We start from the raw sequence: 23,179 nt of genomic DNA on the forward strand, positions 1-23,179 counted from the left end.
CCTCTAAGTCTCTAGATGTCAGATTTCTGCAGCCCTTCCTAAAACTGGCTTCTTTACACGCCGTGTGCAGAGTGAGTACTATTTTCTCTGAAAGGCTATTCACGACTCCTATCCCTACTTCCATCCATTCTTTAGACTATTCTTCCCACTGTATGTTATGAATATCACCAAGGACTTCGTAAATATATTCTATTTACCAGTTTATTAGTTGTTTAGCAGTCTAAACATACCCATTCCAGTTATCATGTTTGCTGTGAAAAACACAGGACGGTTCTCTTACAATTCAGACTATTACTATTCTCTTATTAGTCTTACTATTATTACTCTCTGGGTTCGGGATCAAATCTTACCTATACCAGGAGGAAATCTGCAATCTAACTGGTGTGAAAGGCCTGAAAATTCAGCTACATAAAAGGCTGAGGCAGAAAAACAGCAAGTTAAAGACCAGATTGAATAATTGTCTTAAAACAAACAACATAAAAACTAAAAAACGAGGCGGGAGATACAGCTCACTGGGAGGATGCTTGCCCCAGCATGAATGAAGGCCTAGATTTAATCACCAGTCTCCCCAAAAGAAACAAGAAAACGATAATCTAGAAAAATAATATTTTCCAACTGGTTTTAGAAGAAGAGATAAACTAGGGTATATTCACCTAATTAGTATGTTTTGGATAAAAATCATAGTTTTATATTTATAAATTCAAATTTTCATTTTAACTTTTTTCCTCTAGCAAGGAGGTATAATGTTTATCTCTAAAATTTTTTGTTCTATAAATATGTTTGCACAGAACAAAAGTTCACAAAGAAAGCTATTTTGTTCAATAGCTAATACAAGTAATATTCATGTAATCATTTCACTAATTGTCTATTTCAAAGTTCAGATTTTGAAATTATTGACTTGAAGTTCCAATTACGAAGTAGGAAGGGTTAATAAATGCTTCCAGTGGTTTTCAATTATTTTGGAATGACTAAACTCTACACTTCACTGTTCTGACTACCTTCACACTAATAGTCTGATCCTTATTTACAGTGACCCAAAATTGCCTCCTTGTATTAGGATCCAGTTTGGAGAAGTAGAAAGGACACAGGTTTCTGTTTTATGGTAAGAGTTGTTTAAACCCTCCCCCAATCACTCATTGACTACATAATATTAGAAAGTTACCCCTTGCTGGGCATGGAGGCACAAGCTTTTAATCCCAGCACTTAGGAAGCAGAGGCAAGCAGATCTCTGTTTGGGGCCAGTGTAGTCTACAAAGTGAGTTCTAGGATAGCCAGTGATACACAGAGAAACCCTATCTCAACAACCCCCCAAAAGGAAGTGACCCTTCTGGGCCATGCCTTGCAATTCTCTCCTGCAATGCAAGCCTCTTCTGTCCTGATTGCTTGACAAATGTTTATTTTGTAGATATAGTCTTAAAACACAGTGATAGCAAAATTAAATACATTCATCAGATTGTCCTATACTTTCAAGAGCCAATGGCACTAAGTCCCAGGTGCACACTGAAAATCTTAGAGGGAGGAAAAATAAGGTGTTAATAAGTGAATACATAGGATCATGGGAAAATCATTCTTGTTTTAAGGTAAACACACAGAGTAGAAAGCCACATACAGATGCATGAAGTTTAAAGTGGCAGTACCAATAGATGAGGAAAAGAGGGGGCCACCTGAACTCTGATAAACAGATTCCCCGCTTGAGCCAGAAGAAGGAATATGGCTCTGCTGCACCTTCACATGGATTTCTGACCTCAAGAACTATAAAAAGTATGTTTCTATGGTTTTAAGCCACACATTTTGTGGCAATGTATTTCATCACTGTCCGGTATGTAGTACATGGTCACCAGAGTCTTCAAGCCTAAGAAAGAGGAGAGACAAAAATATCTTACATACAGTTGGTGACTACAAGGTCCCCAACGGACTGAAGAACACAGACCAATCAACTGGAGACCTTACTGAAAGTGTTGTCAGTGGTTTCTCCAAGTAGCGAGCCAACCTAACAAAGGCTACACGACCTGTACTTGGTGAGAGATAATACCATTCTTTCAACATAGCCAGAATCCAGTCCAGTACTATTAGTCATCCTTTTAAAAATATAAAACTAATAGATTTGTATTTTTAAATTCTAAGTTATACAGAGGTGAATAGTTAATAAATATTGTATTATAACATATAATCAATACCAAGGTTATGCTTGAAATTACTTAACTGGACATAATTCAAGTCTTCCGCCTAATGAAAAATTGTTTATGCTGCTGAAGACTGGATTTAGAAAGTAAATGTACCAAATTTTTGATCGACGAAAATTTGAATATGATTTCAAATGACAAATTTACAGGGGGAAAATCAATTTCTTTTGGCCTTGGGTATATACTATCCTGATACTGGCAATGACTCTAATAAGTATACATTGCTTTGCCAGGGGCATCAGCCTAGCATGATTAAAGGTTATGCTTGAAATGTCTCCAGATACACAAAGTTAACTATTTCCAAAGTAACACCGAAGTCAGCTATCCTGTTTGCTCTAGAAATTTAAGGCACAGTAAAAATACTTCTAGTCAATTTTTAGTTTACTTGTTTATTATGTGTGTGTATATTTTTGTGTATAAATATATTTGTATACACATACATACACACACTTAACATTATATACACATTTTGTGACATTTCATCTGTATTTTAATAAATAAAGTTTGCCTGATGATCAGGGAGTAAAACAGCCTAAGCAGCCACACTAGTTTGCCATAGAAACTGGGTGGTGCATGCCTTTAATCCTAGCCCTAGAGAAGAATATAAAACAGGAGGAGACAGCTCTCAGACATACTCTAATTCTGAGATTCACGGAGACAGGATCACTATTTCAGACTTAAGTAGAGGTAAGAGCCAATGGCTGGCTGTTTTGCTTTTCTGACCTTCAGGTTGAACAAAAATTCTGTGTCTGGGTTTTTATTAATTGTGCTACATAGATATAATCACTTAAAGCTCAAAATTCAGAGGATCCAAATTTTTCGATTCTGTAACTTTAAAAAGTCAGGACCTACATTAAAAACCCGTTTTTTATGTATTTAACAACAGGAAAATGATTAAAAAATTGGAGGGGGGGGGTTAAAAATATCTTTTAATAGTTTTTTTCTTTGTATAACTGCTCTAGCTATCCTGGAACTTGCTTTGTAGACCAGGCTGGCTTCATACTTACAGAGATCTACCCGCCTCTGCCTCCTGAGTGCTGGGACTAATGGTGTGTGCAACTATTGCTCTGCTCTGCTGTTCATACATCTTACCAGAATATCAGAACTGAGAAAGTTCCTCAGATCCTCAAAATAGTACATGAAGACATTCAGATTAATCTCTTCATGGTCAAAGAAATATTGAAGGAAGTTATCCAGAAAAACCACAAACGTTGTTAGTTTTTTAATACTAATTGGTATTCAGGAACTAGTAAAAAATCAAAATGTTTCTGTGGTTTATAAATTTTAGCCAAATTTCTGATCCAATCTCATCAAGTCTAAAGATGTAGACAAACTGTACTTACAAATCTAGACTATGAAAATTTGATTTCTTTCTGAAACAAAGATCTTTCAACATTATAAGTTCAGTTAACATGTGGATATAAACAATGGGGTATTCAAACACAGTAAGGAAAAAACAAATACAGTTGGGTAATGGTTAAAACAACTTGCACTGAATAAGCAACTTGAGTTATAGGAGTGACGGCAAGAGGGAGAAGCCATCTCAGAGGGCTTTAGTCTATTGACAACTCTATACTCAAGATGAGGAACTCAGTCCAAAAGGACATGAAGAACTGCCCATCACCACAGTGGAGAAGTGGCATCAGACAATTCAAGCCCAGATCTGTTCCTAATCCCTGCACTATTCCTACAACATGCAGTTATTGTCTTCTTCTGAAACCTGAGATCTGCAGGAAAATTAACCATTACATTTAGAACAGAAATTACCCACATATAATAATGTGTTTCAATGTTTATAAGATTACTTGTTTATTTTTAAAAAAACTAGACCTGGATGGAGATGGGTGGTCCTTGGACTTCCCACAGGGCAGGGAACCCTGATCACTGTTTGGGCTGACGAGGGAGGGGGACTTGATTGGGGGAGGGGGAGGGAAATGGGAGGCGGCGGCGGGGAAGAGACAGAAATCTTTAATAAATAAATAAATTTAAAAAATACCATTGTATATGAACTTACAGAGAACAAATGTCTTTTTGAATACTCCCGACAATGCATGAGAAGGTATTCTCAAACTGGTGAATCATAGATGGGAGGAAAAGAATAAAAACCTTTAAAAAAAAACATATGAGAGGCTAAACATAGATAGGCAGAGTCAGTGATAATCTCTGTGAAGACATATTATTTGATGAATAAAACACCATGGCACAGTTGATAGTCTAGCAGAGAATTAAGCATTCATGTTTTACTGAGGTCTTATCATCATCATTGATTCTGCTAATAAATTCACATATACACTCATTTGTACACATTACTCCCTGGCTTCACAATGTTCCCTCTCCTTTTCAGAAAATCAATTCCTATGTTTTATTTTTATTCAAGACTCATGTCAACTCCAGCTTCTCCCTAGCAAGCTCACAGAGATCTCTGTTCCCATAAACAGCTTTTAGCAGTTAATAATGTCATGCTTTCCTAGCAACTGTACGCAGGTTTCATATTACACACAGCTTCCATCAATTGGCAACGGTTGTCTACAGTGCTATCTTTGGGAGGATTTAGGCTCAGTGGCAAAGAGAACAAAAATGGACTAGGATTGCATTCCATGGACAGCAGAGAAGAGAAAAGGGTACAATAATTCTAAGAAATTCCTTAGACATTGATCCTGCCTTATTTTGTCATTTCAAAATCTAAGCTATTTGCCTTCAAATACAAATATTACCTTTGGTGAAGACCACAGCACATTTTCTCCAAGCACCAATGTGTTACAACATGGTAATCTTATAATAATAATGAAATAGGCTTTTCCTACTCCTAGTCATTGTTCTATTTCATAGCTTCTTGTAAAATACTTCTGGTGCGGGACTATTCTGTATTTTGTCAATTATGTTTTAAATAAATGCTGATTGGCCAGTAGCTAGGCAGGAAGTATAGGTGGGACAACAAGACAGAAAGTAGAGGTGGGGCAATGAAAATAGGAGAATTCTGGGAAGAGGAAAGCCCATTCCTCTGTAGTCCTGTCTAGACACAGAAGAGGCAAGACGTGACTTCGCTGCTGAAAAAAGGTACTGAGCCATGTGGCTAACACAGATAAGAATAATGGGCTAATATAAGTTATAAGCGTTAATAAGAAGCCTGAGATAATGGGCCAATCAGTTGATGGTTAATGTAGACCTCTGTGTGATTTCTTTGGGGCTAAACAGCTATGGGTCCTGGTGGGAGAACAGAAACCAGGCAGGACAAAAACTTTAGTCAACAAAAGAAACCTCAGTCAACATACTTCAACATTAAATCTTCTTTAGAGAAATTTTAAAACATATTATACAATACATTTTAAGAAAATACTGGGGCTGGAGAGATGGCTCAGAGGTTAAGAGCATTGCCTGCTCTTCCAAAGGTCCTGAGTTCAATTCCCAGCAACCACATGGTGGCTCACAACCATGTGTAATAGGGTCTGGTGCCCTCTTCTGGCCTGCAGGCATACACACAGACAGAATATTGTATACATAATAAATAAATAAGTATAAAAAAGGAAAATATACATTAACATCTCAACTCAAACATTAGGATCCAGTGAGATTTGAGATTATGTATATTCTGACAAAATAACTAAATGCAACAAAGGAAAGGTTATATAAATATATTGAAATCGATACACAACTTTTAAAAATGGCAAATCTATATATTTTAAAATAAAGCTCACCTACTGAGATCCTAGAATTTCGAACTCTACTTTAGTGTATTATCCTGTACAAAGTGATTACTGAAACAATCCATGTCAATTAGTTTATTTCTTACATTATAGAAAAAGTCCCATGCCCCCTCCCCCTGCTAAGGAAGTATATTTATCATATTCCACAACAGCTCACAGTTTGTTATACATTAACTGCTCATTCTCTGTGCCAAGAAGACTATGCTGGAACAGTAAATGAATTTGGTTTGTTCATTTAAATGATTCTGCAAACCACAAGCTACCCAGTTGTCTAATGATAAGAGAGACCCAAAGCCACCTGATCACCATTATCCGGCCTGATTTTTTTGGACTCGTGGTCAATCCTGTCAGAATCTACATACTGAGAAGAATGAGAAGGAAACGTCTACCTCAGACATAATCATGCAAAAGGGTTTTATTAATTCAGGCACCAGTGATGATGTGGCGAGGCTGGAAGGGATAGGATGTGAGATCTGGAGTGCTGGAGCTACTGCTCCAAGACCAATGCTGGTTTTGGCACTTCTCTCACTCTAGTGAGCTGCAAAAAAACAAGCAGGTGCTAGCAATCTGAGAGACCACATGCCAGCTACAGCTGCTTCAAACTGATTCAATTACATCTGCCTGAATAGTCCCAGGACATCAAACCAGTTGAAGCAATCCATAGGTTGCAAAGAGAGATAGCCTCTCACGCGGTACAACAGTCCCTGAGGGAGGGGCTTACAAATCTCCAGGTTTTGGTAGAAATGGTTTCCCCATCATTGCCAGACACAGGAGAAAAAATGGGGTCTGTTTAATTTCTATTCACTTTAAAACTAAAAACTGGTTGGCAAAACCATTAAAGGCCCCTTGGAATTTTTAGGTTTTAAACTGGACAGTAGCTGAAGTCTTAAGGGTCCCTCAAAGCAGCATAATTTTGTGAGAACATTTCCCAACCATTGGGCACAGCACATTTACAGAACATGCTCTTGGGATCCAGACTTTGCTCCAAACCTTGTTTGTACAAAAAGGGGCCAAGCAGCTGGGAAATTCTGGAGTGGAGTGTGTCCTCATTAGTTCCCATCTGCCACCAGAACTCAGCTCATGGCAAGTTTGGCTAAGTCCTGGTGTACTCAGGTCCAAATGTGGGTCAGTTTTAATTACACTATACAGAATTCAGCGTGCACTTTTTAAATCCTTATTACATAGAACAGAGGAATGGGCAGCTCTCCAGCTAATCAATTTTTTAAAGGTACATATATAAAATTTTAAACCAGGCTAGACAGACAGTGGGTAGAAAACAATCTTATAAATGAGTACAATGGTTACTTAAGAAGATTATTAGTGAAACTGGGCCTTGAGCTAGTTCTGTTTTGAAAATTCAAAGTGAGAAACAAAATGTTTTCAGTGGTAAGATGGGAAACTTACAGAAGGTACATCGTCTCCTTGTGCTTTAGTATGAATGAGTAATAATAAGGCCATGGACAAGGTACAGCACACACCTACAAGGGCAGAGACTTGCACAGAAGCACCAACTCCTTTCAATGTCTATCACTCAGAGTGATATTGCATAAAAGAGAAAAATCAAATGGTACCTGGTAAAAGTTAAGAAAACAATGATGAGACAGAAAATTGAGACAAAATAAAGAGGGAGGTAGGGAGAAAAAGAGTGAGTGAGGGGTTAAGAGTGAGCATGAGAGAGAAGAGAGGAGGAAGTGAAGGAGGAAAACATCAGAAGATAGGCTGAAATGTATAGGGTAAGAGAGTCAAGGTATGTCCTGGTTCACAGTGACACTCATTATCACAAAAATGGGGAGAGAATACATTCATGAAGCATGTACTTAGAATCCAACCTATCCAAATGTTTCACAAAATATGGGAGAATTAAGGCATTAAGTTTTTAAAGATAACCATGAACAAATTTCAGGAGTGAAGACACAGGCAGACAATGATTGGTCATTGATACAATAACATAGTGTTCCAATTTGGCATGGTCCTTGTAAGAGATCAGTATCATCTTAGAACACCCAAGACCAAGTTAGTAACACAAAGGAGATTTATTTGCCCCAAAGGGAAAGAGAGCAGTAATAAGGGACAAAGCCAAGAAATAGGGGAAGAGGAAGAAGGGAAAGGGGATAAGGGAAGGGGGAAAAAGCATTTGTTCCAGGGAGACAAACGACTGCTTCTGGACAGAGGGCAAACAACGCAGCAAATACAAAGGCCAAAGTTTATAAAGGTACAGGGGGAAATGCCATGTTAGGATTAAGTGTTTAATTTTAATTGGGCAAGTTAATTAGGTGAGCTGAGAGTGCTTTTGATTGCTGCACTTCAATACTTTAGTAGCTGGACCTTAGTAGTCCCCCTCAGAATGAGAAAGTGGCTAAATAAGAGAATAGACCTTTGTGACTAGCTTTAAAAATATAATCTAACAGTTTTTATCAAGGCAGAGGGAATAGAAGGGCAAGGCCTGCCATAACCATGCTTGCCACACTAGAGCTGGCCAGAGTCCCTTCAATCCTAGTTACACAACAAAGCACCACCATAAATGCTCTAAGGATGTGAGATACTTTTGACTTAGTTATAAAAATATTTAAAAAACACTTGGGAGGCAGAGGCAGGTGGATCTCTGTGAGTTCGACCAGCCTGGTCTACAAGAGCTAGTTCCAGGACAGGCTCCAAAACCACAGAGAAACCCTGTCTTGAAAAACCAAAAAAAAAAAAAAAAATTAAAAAAATAGCATCTCAATAGGTTCATATCTATCATTTACTAGCTGTTTAGTGTGAACCAAGAGCTGGTATTCTATTCAGATATTCATTTTATCCCATATAAAATGGAAAAAAATAACATTTACCTAACTATGTTATTATAAGTACTAGCAGTTACACATACCTGTGTATACACACATACATACTGACTTCTTTTGAGGGAAATTAATATTGACCTATATTTGAGACTGAGTATACCCAGCCACTCAAATATTAATATAACAATTCCATGTTAATTTTGTCAATAAAAACAAAAGAATCTTGTTGGGAGCTAGAGAGATGGCTCATCTGTTAAAAGGGTGTGCAGAACTTCTAGGAGACCAAAGTTTGGTTCCATGTTAAGTGAATCATAAATACCTGTAACTCTAGCTCCAGGAGATTTGACATTCTCTTCTGGCATCTGTAAACACTCGCATGTATGTGGTACACACACACACACACACACACACACACACACACACACACGTTTACCAAAATGCATATGACAGCCAGGTGGTGGTGCACACCTTTAATCTCGGAACTCAGGAGACAGAGGCAGAAGGATCTCTGTGAGTTCAAGACCAGCCTGATCTACAGAGCTAGTGCAGGAGAGACTACAAAGATACACAGAGAAACAAACAAACAAACAAATAAATGAATATGACAATGGAGTCCTAACTTCTAATACTAAAATATGTAAAATTATTTAGATATAAGTAATATGATTTGTCCTCTATTAAAAGAGAAATTTGGGCACTAGGCAATCATAAATAGATGGAAAACACTGTGAAGAGATATAGAAAAAAGATGTTGATCCATATGTCAACCAGCACAGAGAAGTTATCAAGGCTGTTTATAAAATTTGATTTCATACTTCAAAACTGCAAGGAAAGACATACTCACCTATGACAGTAAGTTTGTGCTTCTTGGAATAAACCTCTACTAATACCATATTAACCTTGACCCATCATGGTCAGAACTGTCTGTGACTCAAGTTCTATATTCTGTAGTGAGGAATAAAGTGTAAACAAACTGGAATTTCCATGCCAGCTATTTTTAATCCGACTATCCTATATTCAAACATAAGCAAGAGATGTACAGCCCATGATTTTAAAATCATCATTGGCTCCCACTACATATCTTATCTAGGGTATTCAAAGACATCTTAAATCGTTTGAACTCACATAAGCAGTAGATTCTTTCATGATGAAACTGACTCTTCCAACAATTCCTCATACAAAGAATCCAAGGCCATCCACAAGCATAAGCAGAAACTACAATGATTCTGTCCATTTTGATTGTAATCTCACAAAAGTTTATGAAAACAAAATTACTGTATCATCCACCAATTCCACTTTTGGACTTTAAAAATGTGAAAAGTGGGTTCTTGAGGAGTTTTGTGTATACATGGGTTAACCACACAGAAAGACAAATATTTTGTTAATTTACCTATAGGGTTGTCAAATCATTGAGACAAAAAAACAAAACAAAACATAACTGATTTTCAGGAATTGAAAGAAGGACAGAATGTAAAGTTCTTTTTAGTGTTTCCAACGTTTCAGATTTCTAAGATGAAAGGGTGTTATGGACAGTTTGCTGTAGTGGCTGAATAAGCATTATCCACGCATTTAAAAACATTCAAATAGACACCTTAAAACAGCAAGGAGGGTAAATTTTATGTATAAATGTTCTAGAATTATAAAAATGTAAAAAATAAATGAACATTAGTATCTTTTAATTCAGTAAACTGGTTGATGATTTTTATGAAATCTCCCTTAAAGTCAAAGAAGCATAGATATCTTTAGCTATTACTTCTGAGAAAATCTACTAGCCATTCCACACCAAGATGCCAGGTCCCTGCTAATTAAATGGTCTTCCTTCAATATCCAAAAGTCATCATGATGGTGGCAGCCGTAGTGTTAGAAGTGGGCACACAGAAAAGAAAGGTTTTTTTTTTTTTTTAAGCATGTGCTGTGTGCTACCATTGCACTAATATTTTACATGACCTATCTAACTTTCACTGCATTAATACAATCTAAATATTCTTCTAATTTTACAAATGAGGAACAAAAGAACAGAGATTTAACTGGGTCCCATTAATAGTAAGTGGTGAAACTTTAAAAAAATCCTATTGATGTATCTATGTTGTCCTCTTTGTCATTATGACCTTTGAAGATAAGGATGTTGATTTGTTTGTTACTGAGTAAAGCAAGGAGCAGGCACTCAATGGCTACATAGAATAAAAGAAGTAAATAAGGAGGGCAAGGGATAAGAAGGATAGAATTACATTTAGCCAGGCTATCTTCTCAATAAGTATAGATTTTCTTCTTTTATTTACCTGTGAAATCACAGGGAAGCTGAGACTCTACCCTGGAATGCCCTATGGTTGACATTTTGTCTTTGAGATTTTACACAATCACTGCAGTGCTGACGTCTGTCTGCACTGTGGCTAATGCTCTCTCTAACTCACACATTTTGAGAATAACGAAAATGTATAGCTTAACACTAAGGATAGGGAGTATAAAACAGGTACATGATACCGGCCTTTTACCCAGTAATAAAAAAAAAAAAAGTTAAAAAACTGTCCCCATAGGAAAAAAATGCCCAAGTCTCATCAAACCTGAAAAGCTTAAACAAGACATATTCAGAAGTTATTACTGGCTTGAGACTTGGAATTATTCTAATATGCTTACCTCAAGCTCCACAGTGTAATCCTTGAAAGGCCCAGAGCAAGTCTTAGCTGCATTGTTTTGATATGACCTTTGTTATGTATTTGCAATTGGGATTTAGTGGTAGGTAGAAACCATAATTATAAATATGTAGATAGTAAATGGATAGGCTCCATTATTTCTGCTTAGTAAGACAACTACATACACTTTTAATATGTCCTGATCTTACCTGACCCAAAGAAAGTTCAGACACATTTTATTTCTGTGGAAGCTGGTGAGCTAGAATTAAGCATGGAGGGAGCATCCTTAGTGTGGAAGGCTAAGGCCTAGATAATCTAACAGAGGGTTTGCTTATCCCTCTGCTCCAAAGAGTTTCCAAAGTGCCATGGAACCTAAGTATGGATGCCTCAGAATTTGTGTGGGGAGAAAAAAATTACTTTCCTCATTGTCAAAAAAATTAGGATAAAGCAAATACTGGTATTTTAATTCTTGATCTATAACAATGACAATGGGTTGATTTTACATCATCACTTGTTTTTCGAAACAAGATTTATCTATATTTTTGTTTCTATCTAACAAGCAATGTGAAAAGTTAAGTAAGCCCATAATATTCATTCAAAATGCATTAACAGGCCACGTGTCTCTGGGGCACAGTCACTCTAATTTCTAATGTCAGTCAGGCATGTGTCATTCCATATGAATTCACTCAACACGTACTGACCAACTGCTATGGACCAGGCACTATGTTAAGGAGACACAGGCATGCCTCCACTTCTTTATGTGTATTCTCCTACTTCCCATGAGGTTAGCTCAGGCCATATTACACTGATTTATTATGTATAAACCAGATTCCATGTATGCTAACAGAAAGAAAAATACAGCAGCTCTAAGACTTAGAATTTGTGTGATCAAATTCTCATGGAAAATCCCTAGTTTTTCTAGGAGAATAATACAAGCCATATGAATAAATTTTCAATATCAGGAATCTGGGACAAATGAATAAATTAATTAAATACCTTTATATAAAATTCCAGCTGTTTGTATTTCACTTATAGAACTTTACCTACAGTAAATTCAATAACAGTTCAAGTCTCTTAAAGATATAAGAATTTGTCAGAACATAAAGCCATTAACAAAAGAAACTTAATACCACTACCAGGAACTCTCGGAAAACACCAAGGAACAAGATTTGCTTAAATGATAATATAGCTGCCTTAAAACTTCATGTGTATTTTAGCCCCTCTTCTAGAATTTACTATTTAATTTTCATTTTTTCCCCAACTACTTCAACCCCAACTGCAGGAAAGACTCACATATAAGAAAAACCTTCTTACGATATACTCTTGTGTTTTCTGAATGTGCCCCATGTGTCCACTAATAGCCAAATGCTTTCAAATCTGTTCAGCTAAATGGATCAATAACTACATCCAGCCCCACATAGTGGGGCTGCCAACATGGTAAAATCAAGCCAAACACAAAATATCTCTCCTAGGACAAAAATTATCAACACAGTTTTCTCGAGAGATACATTCTCTGAGCTACACTGCACATACATTATCTAAGGCAGACATGACATGCAAAAAATATTTGAGACACAAAACAAAGAATTAAGTAAAAATATTTGGACATGATAACCAGTGAGTTTTATAATGGACCAATGTAACAGTCCATGGGCTACATCTCTTATCTCTCCAACTCAAGAGTACACAAACCACAAACTCACACCAGCACAGGCAAACTGTTGACAAGCTTATCTGTGCTTCCCTCGCATATGACACAGCTGTGAGCACCAATTGAGCAGGTGCAACCAAGCTTTCGAGAATTCCTGCCTGTTGCCCAGGAACCACAACACAGCATGGCTGAAATTTTAAACAGGTGCAAATATTCCCACCCCTTTTCTGTTTATCTGGTGCTTGAGGACAGTGCAAAAGAAAGTAGAGCTGTAGGCACTCCCTATCCAAAGCAACCTCTACAAAAAGAGAAAATTGGAAACAATAAGGTTTGAAAAAAAGAAGAGCTGTCAAAGGCTGACTCTTCAATGATCTGACCGCACACTGTCAGTCGTTTTAACAGTACAGTTCTATAAAAATACTGCATACTCTTCACCAGATGAATGCTTTGTAATTAAAATTATTCTGGCTCATCAAATCTTAGATACGTGTACCTGATTCTTACTGTGAACTACAACGCAACGTATCTACAAAGTTATAGCTCTTTGGAACTGTCAATAAGACAATTGATCAAAAATTTAACATTTGCATATTACGACTTCAACAAACAATTTCAATATAGAAAATGTGATATATCCACAGTTAATACATACATTCAAATAGTCATAGGTAGGTCATACACATACCTGTGCAGGGTGAGGCACAAACAGACTTGCGATGGATCAGATACTCTACAATGTAAAACAAAGAAGTCATCTAAGTAAAAATTAATTTACTGAACCAAAGCTAGAATTTATAGTGAGGCAACTTCTTCAGAAAAGTGGGAAGGATTGCAGTGCATAAAGGTGGAGTAGCTTATATGTATATGTGTCTATAGGCATTTCAGTCCACCCTAACTCATACATCTGAATGTATGTACAGAGTACCTCAGCAGGGTCACTGAGGGACTAAGATTCACCATGGCCTCTACAATGCAAATGTTCTCACTAAAGGACAAAGAAAACACTTAAAATTTTTTCCCTTTGGTGTTCTTCGAGGACTAATGCCTTGCTAATACAAATATGACTGCTGCTCTCTGAAACAAAACTCTTCCAGTTCATCTGTACTCATGCTGCTGGAACACTGGTGAAAAAGCAAAGTGCTTCCATGGAGCTGTACACACACACACAGAGAGAAGAAATAAAGAAAAATTTGAATGCTCCTTTACTTTGTTACAGCAGAGCAATTCCAGACTGAGTCTCTTAGAAGTCATCCTAGCACATGGGGCATGCGTGCCCAACACACTGACATACCTACCAGCAAAGCAGGTATTCATAAAGAAAATCATGAATGTTTAGCTTAAAACTGCAGCTGATAATCACATTTGGAAAAAACTGAGTTTAGATGGTAGATCATTATAACAAAAAGGCTACTAGTGACAGTTTAATAATTCTTTAGAAATATAAAATAAAGTATAAAATTTATATGTCTAAGCACAGCTGATAAAAGCAACATGTAAAGGTCAGTAAACCTTGCTCAAAAGTGTGTAAAGGTAATGATATTTATGATGGTTTAATAAAATACATAAAATGGGCATGAGCATGTGATGTGGGATTCCCCTTTGTATGCTATGAATACCACTGGTTAATAAAGAATCTGCTTTGGGCTATTGAAGCACAGAATAGGGCAAGACTGGAATTCCAGGCAGACAGATGTAGAGGGAGTCAATGAGACTCCATGTAGCCACTGCAGGGGATAGAAGCCAGATCCCAGACTGAACCTTACCAGTAGGCCACAACCACATAGCAATGCACAGATTAATAGATATGGATTAATTTAATATGTAAGAGCTAGATAGAAATATGCTTAAGCTATTGTCCAAAGAGTATTGCAATTAATACATTTTCTGTGTGATTATTTCAGGTCTGGGTGGCCAGGAACCATGCAGCTTCTGTCAAAAGACTTGTACTCCAAAGTGGGGCTGACTGCATCCACATAAAACCTAAGAAAGCTTGGAAAGGAAATTAAGACACAAAAGAACAGAGTTAAGCATGGCTTCTTGGTAGCCAGCATTTTTTTTTTCCGGATGGGCTCTGTTTGCTGGCTGCAAACAGTAGTACCTCAGCTCATTTAACAGAAGACTTACTGACTCAGCATAAGAAACAGTGGCTTCCTGGTTTGTGCTGGCAGCATGAATTCTGACTCTTTCAGAAATCTGAGCACTTAAACAGGGTTTCTGAATAAGATGCTACTGGTTGAGTAATGGTGACATAGACCCTCCCGCAACTCTGAAGCTAGGGCAGCATGCATGGCTCTCAGAGGCCATGTTGGACTGGGTGGAGGCAAAGGGCAGAACCAGAGAGTTGGTCCTGGCCACACCCTCTTAGCAATTAAAAAAATAATTACAGATACAGCGCGCAATAAAGACAAGTTCAGATGGAAAGACCTCTAAATGGGTCACACAGTGTTGGATAAATAAACATAGGCTTGAAAGTGGAAAAAGAATGTAGTCAGTTATAAAATAAAGTAAATGGCTTTAAAAACAAGAGAAAGTCTTTAAAAAGACAGAGTACAGTCAAAAAATTAAAGGAGTAAAAAAAGCCATGTAAAGATGAAATATATACAGAGAGTTTGGATTATGTATATTATTGTGATTTGAGTTTTTTGACTATGAATGAGTTAAGTACAGAGAGACATTTTATAGTACAGGTTGCTAAGCTAAACCAATATATATGTTTTAAAGGTATCTTGACGTCAAAATATGGTTCTAAGGATATGCTGTTTTGGAAAAGAGGTTCTGTTTTATTTCCTGTGGATTCTTTCCAGACTAATGTGGTTTAATAGGCCAAGATTCTCTGAAAGGTCTCCATGAATGCCAAAAACTACAGCTTACAGAGAACTACACCCAAATTCCCAAAAATTGTTTATAAATGATTGTTTTCATTTAAAGGGGATTCATTGTAAGTGAATAATGGTCACAGTCAATTTCTGTGAAAAATACAAGGGGGATATGATATAGAGATGAACACTTTGCATTGGTATGGATCTTGCTTTATTAATACAAATTTAAAGGTCAATTTTGTTATATGTATATTTATGCTTTTGATTCAGGTATTGCATTTGTGAAGCATATTTAAAAATGTAATGTATAATTAAAAAATACAGGTTAATAGATAGTGATCTATAACAGTCAAGCTTGTGGTTAAGTCAGTTAGGTTTTCTAGATGTACATAGAAATATTTCAGATGGATAGTTATTCTTCAAACCTTTCAAAGACTTACAAAATATGGCATTTAAAATGTTTTAAGAACTTAGGACTTTTCATGACAATGAGACACATCTGTTCCTGACAGCACCAATCTCCTTCAAGAGAAAGATGGGCATTGAAGAAGCTTTTTATGAAGCTGGTTAGCCATATGGGCAAGAAACTGCTCTTGCCTGAACTGCATGATGCTAGGCTGTATGAACTGGACATGCAGGACCAACAAAAAACGGACTGCTGAACTTGTCTAAAGGTGAGATGGTCCCTTCAGGGTTCTTGCTTTATGAAAGAGTCTGCTAGACATTCTGCAAGACACAGATGAAAGTGACCAACAAATTGCCAAAATAGGTGGAACTGTCTTTGAAATTTCCTGCTTCATGGAAAAGTCTGTCAGACACTATGGGCCTGTAGGCTGAAAGTTGGATGTCCCAATGTTACAGAACTTTGGGTGACTGTCCAGACAGCAAGAGGTCTCTGTCAAGTCTAGAGTTTTAGAAGTTGCTTACAGTACATTTCTTGTTTACTTAGATAATATTATACTTCTGAAGTCTTTGATGGAGTTGAAGATTAGATAGTCATAATTATAGTTTTCCTTAGTTATGATAAAAGATAATGTATATATGAATATTGTAACTATAACTCTTGCTTGGTAACTGATTTGTTGTATGTAATCTTGCTATGTTAAAATTAAAACGTTCTTTTTGTTTTGATAGAAAAATGGAGGTGGTGTGGGATTTCCCTCTGTATGCTGTGAATACCATTAGTTAATAAAGAAGCTGCTTTGGGCCTAATGCAGCACAGAATAGTGGAAGGTGGGAATTCCAAGCAGAAAGATGTAGAGAGAAAACAGGTAGAGTCAATGAGAAACCATGTAGCCTCCACAGGAGAGAGATGCCAGATACCAGACAGAACCTTACTGGTAGGCCACAACTACATGGTGATACACAGATTAATAGAAATGGTTAATTTAATATATAAGAGCTAGCCAATAAGAAGTGTGAGCAAATAGGCCAAGCAGTATTGTATAATACAGCTTCTATGTGATAATTTTGGGTCTGGGTGGCTGGGAAACAAACAAGCGGCCTCCGACAACAAGCATGAGTTGCCAAGAAGCTTCTGAAAGTCACTAGACAAAGTTTGAAAGTTTGGCTCAATAGTTCTAGGCATCTCCTCACATTATAGAAAACAAATAGAAATCTATGTTAAAGCATAACTTAGGGCTGGTGAATTGTTCAGTATAGTAAAGTCATTTGTTGCCAGTTCTAAGGACTAGAATTTGACCTTTGAGATCCATATATTGGAAAAAAGTAACCGACTCCTTAGGTTGTCCTCTGTCTTACAAGTGTCTTGATTCCAGTTCCAACCTACACACACACACACACACACACACACACACACACACGTGCACGCATGCACACATAGACACCTAAGTAAGTAAGTAAATGAATACAATGTAAAAGATAATTGTATGGTATTGGAAAATTATAAGAAATTTGAATGTCTAACAAAATAAAATAAGTAAGGCATACCATACCCATACAAACTGATATTTCTTTGCAACTCACAGTGAACTTTAAACATATTAAATTTTATGGAAATCTTCAAATGTATGATATAGCAGTAAGTTATATAAGCATGTATAATATCAACTGCATGGAAAGTATGACACTGAAGATTATAAAAATAGAATAAAGACATATAAATACCAAGATATTAGATCTGAATAAGACAAAGTCTTTAAATTTTGTTCTGCTGAGGTTCATAGGCCGCTAATTATCAATAATAAACATTACTTTTATACTAGTAAAATATTAACTGGTAAAGTAGAGGTGAAAGAAAAAATTGTAAAGTACCATATGGAAATCATAAATCTAACTTTGAGAAATAAATTAATTCAGTCACACATAAAACCCACTAGGTGTGCCTACAGAGAACACACTCTGCCTCCTCATTAGGGTACACAGGGTCTCTTTCATCCCATTACTCTAGGATCTACACAGTAATTCAGTAACACATTTTTAATCATCTTGGTAAAACTTTTTAAATTATGCAGAGTGAAATGATGGCAAGAACAACTCAGGACTGAAAATCTGTTGTATCTAGTATAGACTAATTTATTCACTAAGCCAGCAACATTCAATGAGCATCTACTGTGTGCAAGGTGATGCATTTATCACCATCATGTGTTAAAAGATAAGAGAAGAACATATCCCCACAGTGCCAACTATTTAAAAGCTCTAAACATACGTAGGAAAAGTTCAAACACAGATAAAACAGAACACAGCTCAAGGTATTTCTGAGAGCTTATAAATTTTAGAAGAATGTGTATGCTACATCTATTATTTTATATTGTAGAATGAAATTTTACATATAGGTAACATTGGCTAAACGCCCAGACTTATTAGTATTCATCACTTACAAAGTGCAGTCATAAATTAGGTTAAATATTTAAATTTTTATTTATGTGATTTGTATCATGTTGCTGGGGATAAGAAAATCAAAGAAATATTGATCCAATCTGCGATGTGAGGCAAGTAAGATTGTCTCAGATTACACAGAGCTACATGAAACACACAGACAATTATTAACAGACTAGAGTTATTTATCAGCCACTTAAGTAAATAAGTTAGTTACTTGTTAACTGTTCCTGAAGACACTGTTATGACAACATCACAAGGGAAAGGGAAATAGAGCAGATAAAAAGATACAGCTAATGGATTCTCTCTGTACCTGGAAGGTTTCTCTCTGGTCTACAGTCACAACTTTAGTCCCCCTGAAGCCAGTGCCCTAATAGTTACAAGGCTGAGGTCAACTAGTCCATCCTTGTGAAGTGGTGACAGGTATAATACAGTGACTCCTTTGATCACTGATCCCTGGCCAAAGTTTATGGAGTCTTGGGCAGCAACAAAGCTACCAGGAAGGCTGATGACTAAGTGCTTAGAATTTTCCACTAGACCATTAGATCTCAGGCAAGCTACATGTTTCCTGTATTTAAAATGGTGATCATACTACCTACCCTAGAAAATTATTTACAGTGCTTACTGTCATCAGCATATAACGAAACAAGCACAGTGTCTGCAATAAAATAAGCATTTCCTTACAGGGTAGCAACATAGGTGCATGAAGAGGGAGAGGCTACTTTACTGTAACTAAGGAACTACACTAAACAGAAAGTCAGGAGGTAAAGACAGCCTACTGGGCGTGCATTACACAGCCCAGAGGCAGCCCTGGGCTGGATGCTCAGTGAACACTTGATAGGAAATGATACATAACAATACTAATAACACAAAATACCTTATCCAGCATATTAAGCACTATCTATATTACTGAAGAGAAAGAATAAGGTCTACTGTGTCACAATACTATTTAACTTCTGGGCAATTAAAACAGCAACAATAAGAAAGGACAAAATAATCATTCAAATAGAATTAAATCAAGGTATTGTGGCATGCCTAAGGATCACACATAAGCCTTGGTACTATTTCCTTTGGAAAACGTTTTAATTATGTGTATGTGTTTGTCTCTGCATGTGGCTATGATTAATGAGTGCAAGTATCTGTCCTGTATCTGGAGTCACAGATGCTTGTGAGCTATGTGATGTGGGTTCTGGGAACCTAACTCAGGAATTCTGGAAAAGCAGCAAGTACTCTTAAATGCTGAGTCATTTCTCTGGCTCCTATGTTTCCTTTATTATATACTCTAAAGAGAATCATATGGCTCCAGCTGTTGAATAAGGATCAAATATAATTGTGAGAAGTTAGTTACATTGTTTCTTGATCATGGCTTAAAAGTAAAAGTGGGTACACACTGAGTAATTTTCTACCTTGATTTGCAACATATATCCTGAGAAAAGTGTTTTGTCTTCAAATTCTCATAGAATTTGGGTCATATGGAGTGAAACTATCATGAACAACAGTGAAGTTGGGGATCTATGTATCGGTTAAGATTTCTCCGTTGCTATGATAAATACTGTTCAAAACCAATTTTGGAGAGAAAGGGGTTTATTTGGTTTACAAGTTATAATCTATCATCAGGGGAAATCAAGGTAGGAAACAGAAAGCAGAAGCTAAAACAAAGACCATAGAGAAGTGCTACTTACTGGCTGCTTTTTCAGTTACCTTTCTAACATGGACCAGGGCCACTGGATAGGGCTATCACTTCCCAGTGGACTGGGCCCACTATATCAATTAGCACTTACAAAAATACCTCACAGCCACAACTACATGCCAGTCGGATGGAGGCAACCCCCCAACTGAGGTTTACTTTTCTCAGATGTGTGAAGTTAGCAACTAAAATTAACCATTACAACTAGTGTAGAAATTTTCTTACTATGTCATTTTGGTGACTTCTAGTTAGCACAGCTGCATTCTCTAACTGAAATTTAACAGGCCTGGCTTTATGTTATGGAGTACAGAAAAGTTCTTAGCTCCCTAAGGGTTGAGTTTTATTAGAGATGCCTCTCTAGTTATTAGGAAATCAAGTTGCTAACTCACTTAGGTCATTAAAAATAATATCATCTAGGTTCATGGAGAAGTGTCTTCATCATGACTTTCAAAAAAAGCTTTGAGATTAAATTTATAAACTATTACCTCCACGACTAAGTATCCTAAAAAATATTTTACATGGAGCCTTCACCCTCTATATTATAGTGTCTTTGGTGTGAGAAGGTATTCTGCAGGCTACTAATGAAGAAGCAAAAACACCAACCCAGTTCCAAAACCTTTGGCCTAAAATCTGTCCTAACTGCAAGAAGAGATCGGGCAATGGTGGCATAGAACTTATAGAAGTGGTCAATAAATGTGTGATTTGACTTAGGCTCACACAATGGGATGGAACCTATACCTGACAAGGCTTGGATAACCAAGAACCAGAAACTAAACAATCCAGGCTGAGACCTAGGATAAAAGATAAAATGAAACACTACTGACCATAAAAAAGTCCAATAAAATTACTCCAGATGATATTCTCCTATATGTATAGATCAGTGCCTTATCCAGTCACCATCAGAAAGGCTTCCTTGGGCAGCAAATGGGAACAGATGCAGATACCAACTGGCAGAAATTGCAGGAGAGAGAGTCTAAATGAAATGGCTCCATCAGAGCCCTCCTCTTAAAACTCAGGATACCCAGTGGAAGAGGAGGCAGGAAGCGTGTAAGAAACAGAGGGGATGGAGGACAACATGAGAATAAGGCCATCTAAATCAACTGAACAAGGCTCATATGAAGAGAGACAGAAGCAGCAATCATAGAGCCTATATTGGTCTGTGGCAGGTCCTCTGTGCAGATTTTAAAGCTTTCAACTTAGTATTTTTATGGGACTCCTCAAGTGAATCTCTGATTCCTGTTCCTGTTCTTAAGGACTCTTTTCCTTCTGAAGATTTCCTTGTCTGCCTTGATGTGATGGTTTTTGAGTCATCTTATTACATTTTATTTGTAATGTTTGGTTATTATGGTGGTTGAAATAGAAACGGTCCCCACAGACTAGTGTGTTTGCGAGCTTCGTTCATTGGGAGTGATACTAACAGGAGACATGGCCTTGATGTAAAATGTGTGTTACTGTGGGGTAGGACTTTGAGATCTCAAATGTTCATGCTACGTTTGGCATACAGTCTCCTGCTGCCTGTGCATCCAGATATAGAACTCAGCTCCATCTCCAGCACCATGTCTACCTACATGCAGCCATAATTTCTACCATGATGACAATAGACTAGACCTCCAAAACTGTAAGACAGTGCCAACTGAATGTTTTCCTTAATAAGAGGTACTATAATCATGGTGTCTCTTCACAGCAACAGAACCCTAACTAAGATAGAAGTTATCGCTTAGAAGCCTCTTATTTTCTAATGAGAGACAGGCAGTAGTTCCAGACAAGAGGGTAGTTAAGAAGTAGCATTTTCAATAAAAAGAAAAAAATGGAAGAATTTTTTTCATACAATATATTTTAATCATGCTTTCCCCTTCCCCAGATTTCCCCATATCCTCCCTAACTCCCTAATCCACCCAACTTCATGTTCTTTCTTGCTGAATCAAAAAGATAAATAAATAAATGAAATAAAAATAAAAAACTGATGTGGGATATCCTTCTGTACATGTGTTGTTTCTACTGATTGATGAATAAAGCTTCTCTGGTTAATGTTTAGCAGAGTTAAGTCAGGCAGGATATCCAAACAGATATAAAGAGAAAGTGTGTGGAGTCAAAGAGAAGCCACATAGCTCCTGAAGGAGAAAGATGCTGCCAGAATATTACGGGTAAACCACAGCCATGTGGCAATAAACAGATTACTAGAAATACGTTAATTTAATATGTAAGAGCTAGCTATAAATATGAATGATATATTGGCCAAACAGCATTGTAATTAATATAGTTTCTGTATGATATTCAGGCCTGGGTAGCTGGGAAGAAAGTGCAATCTCTTTTTGCAAATGGTGCCCAAAACGTTTTACAAGAATATTCACATTAAGCCTCAGAAAGTTTAAAAGATTCTAGACAGAGAAGAACAGAACAAGTGCAGTTTCTTGGTAACAAGCTTTCCTTGGGTGGGGTTTTCTGGCAGCAAGAAGAAGTGGGGCTCATTTAAGAAAGATTTACTGACTCAAGCTTTAGCTGCAAAAACCTTGCAGCTCTTTTAAGAAGCCATGCCACCAAACACTTAAATGTTGTTTATAAGTATCTGGTGGCATACTTCTTGGTGGTAGCAGGGAGCTTCAAATTCCATAGAGATGTGGCAATAAGTGTGGCTACCATCAGTACTTGTACCATGAAGCTAGACTCTCAGGAAGCTAAGAAATGGGAAGAGACAGCTGCCAAAGTCACAGCTCTAATTCTAGTAATGCTGCTTAGCAGATTAAAGATTCATGTGCACAGAAAAAGAGATATATAGTAAAGACAGATTAAGAAAATGGAAAAACAAACGTAAAAACAAAAAACAACCTCTAAATGGTTTACAGTGTGTTTAAAAATATAAGTAGGCTTGGGAGAGAAAAGGAAATGG

General features: G+C 37.0%; 1 protein-coding gene across 4 annotated transcripts in view; it reads right to left on the reverse strand.

Moving 5' to 3' along the window:
• The window catches only part of Zbtb20 (zinc finger and BTB domain containing 20), a 777,531-nt gene that overhangs the window by 539,307 nt on the left and 215,045 nt on the right, over window positions 1-23,179 (reverse strand). For all 4 annotated transcript variants that reach the window (XM_041672753.1, XM_041672752.1, XM_041672750.1 and 1 more), the window contains exon 3: window positions 13,634-13,678. The gene's annotated coding sequence lies outside the window, so the exon portion shown is untranslated. The remainder of the gene's footprint in view (window positions 1-13,633; window positions 13,679-23,179) is intronic.

The sequence above is a fragment of the Microtus oregoni genome, unplaced genomic scaffold (genome assembly GCF_018167655.1).
Source record: "Microtus oregoni isolate MIOR12 unplaced genomic scaffold, Mior012 000023F_ref0000262, whole genome shotgun sequence".
NCBI lineage: Eukaryota > Metazoa > Chordata > Mammalia > Rodentia > Cricetidae > Microtus > Microtus oregoni.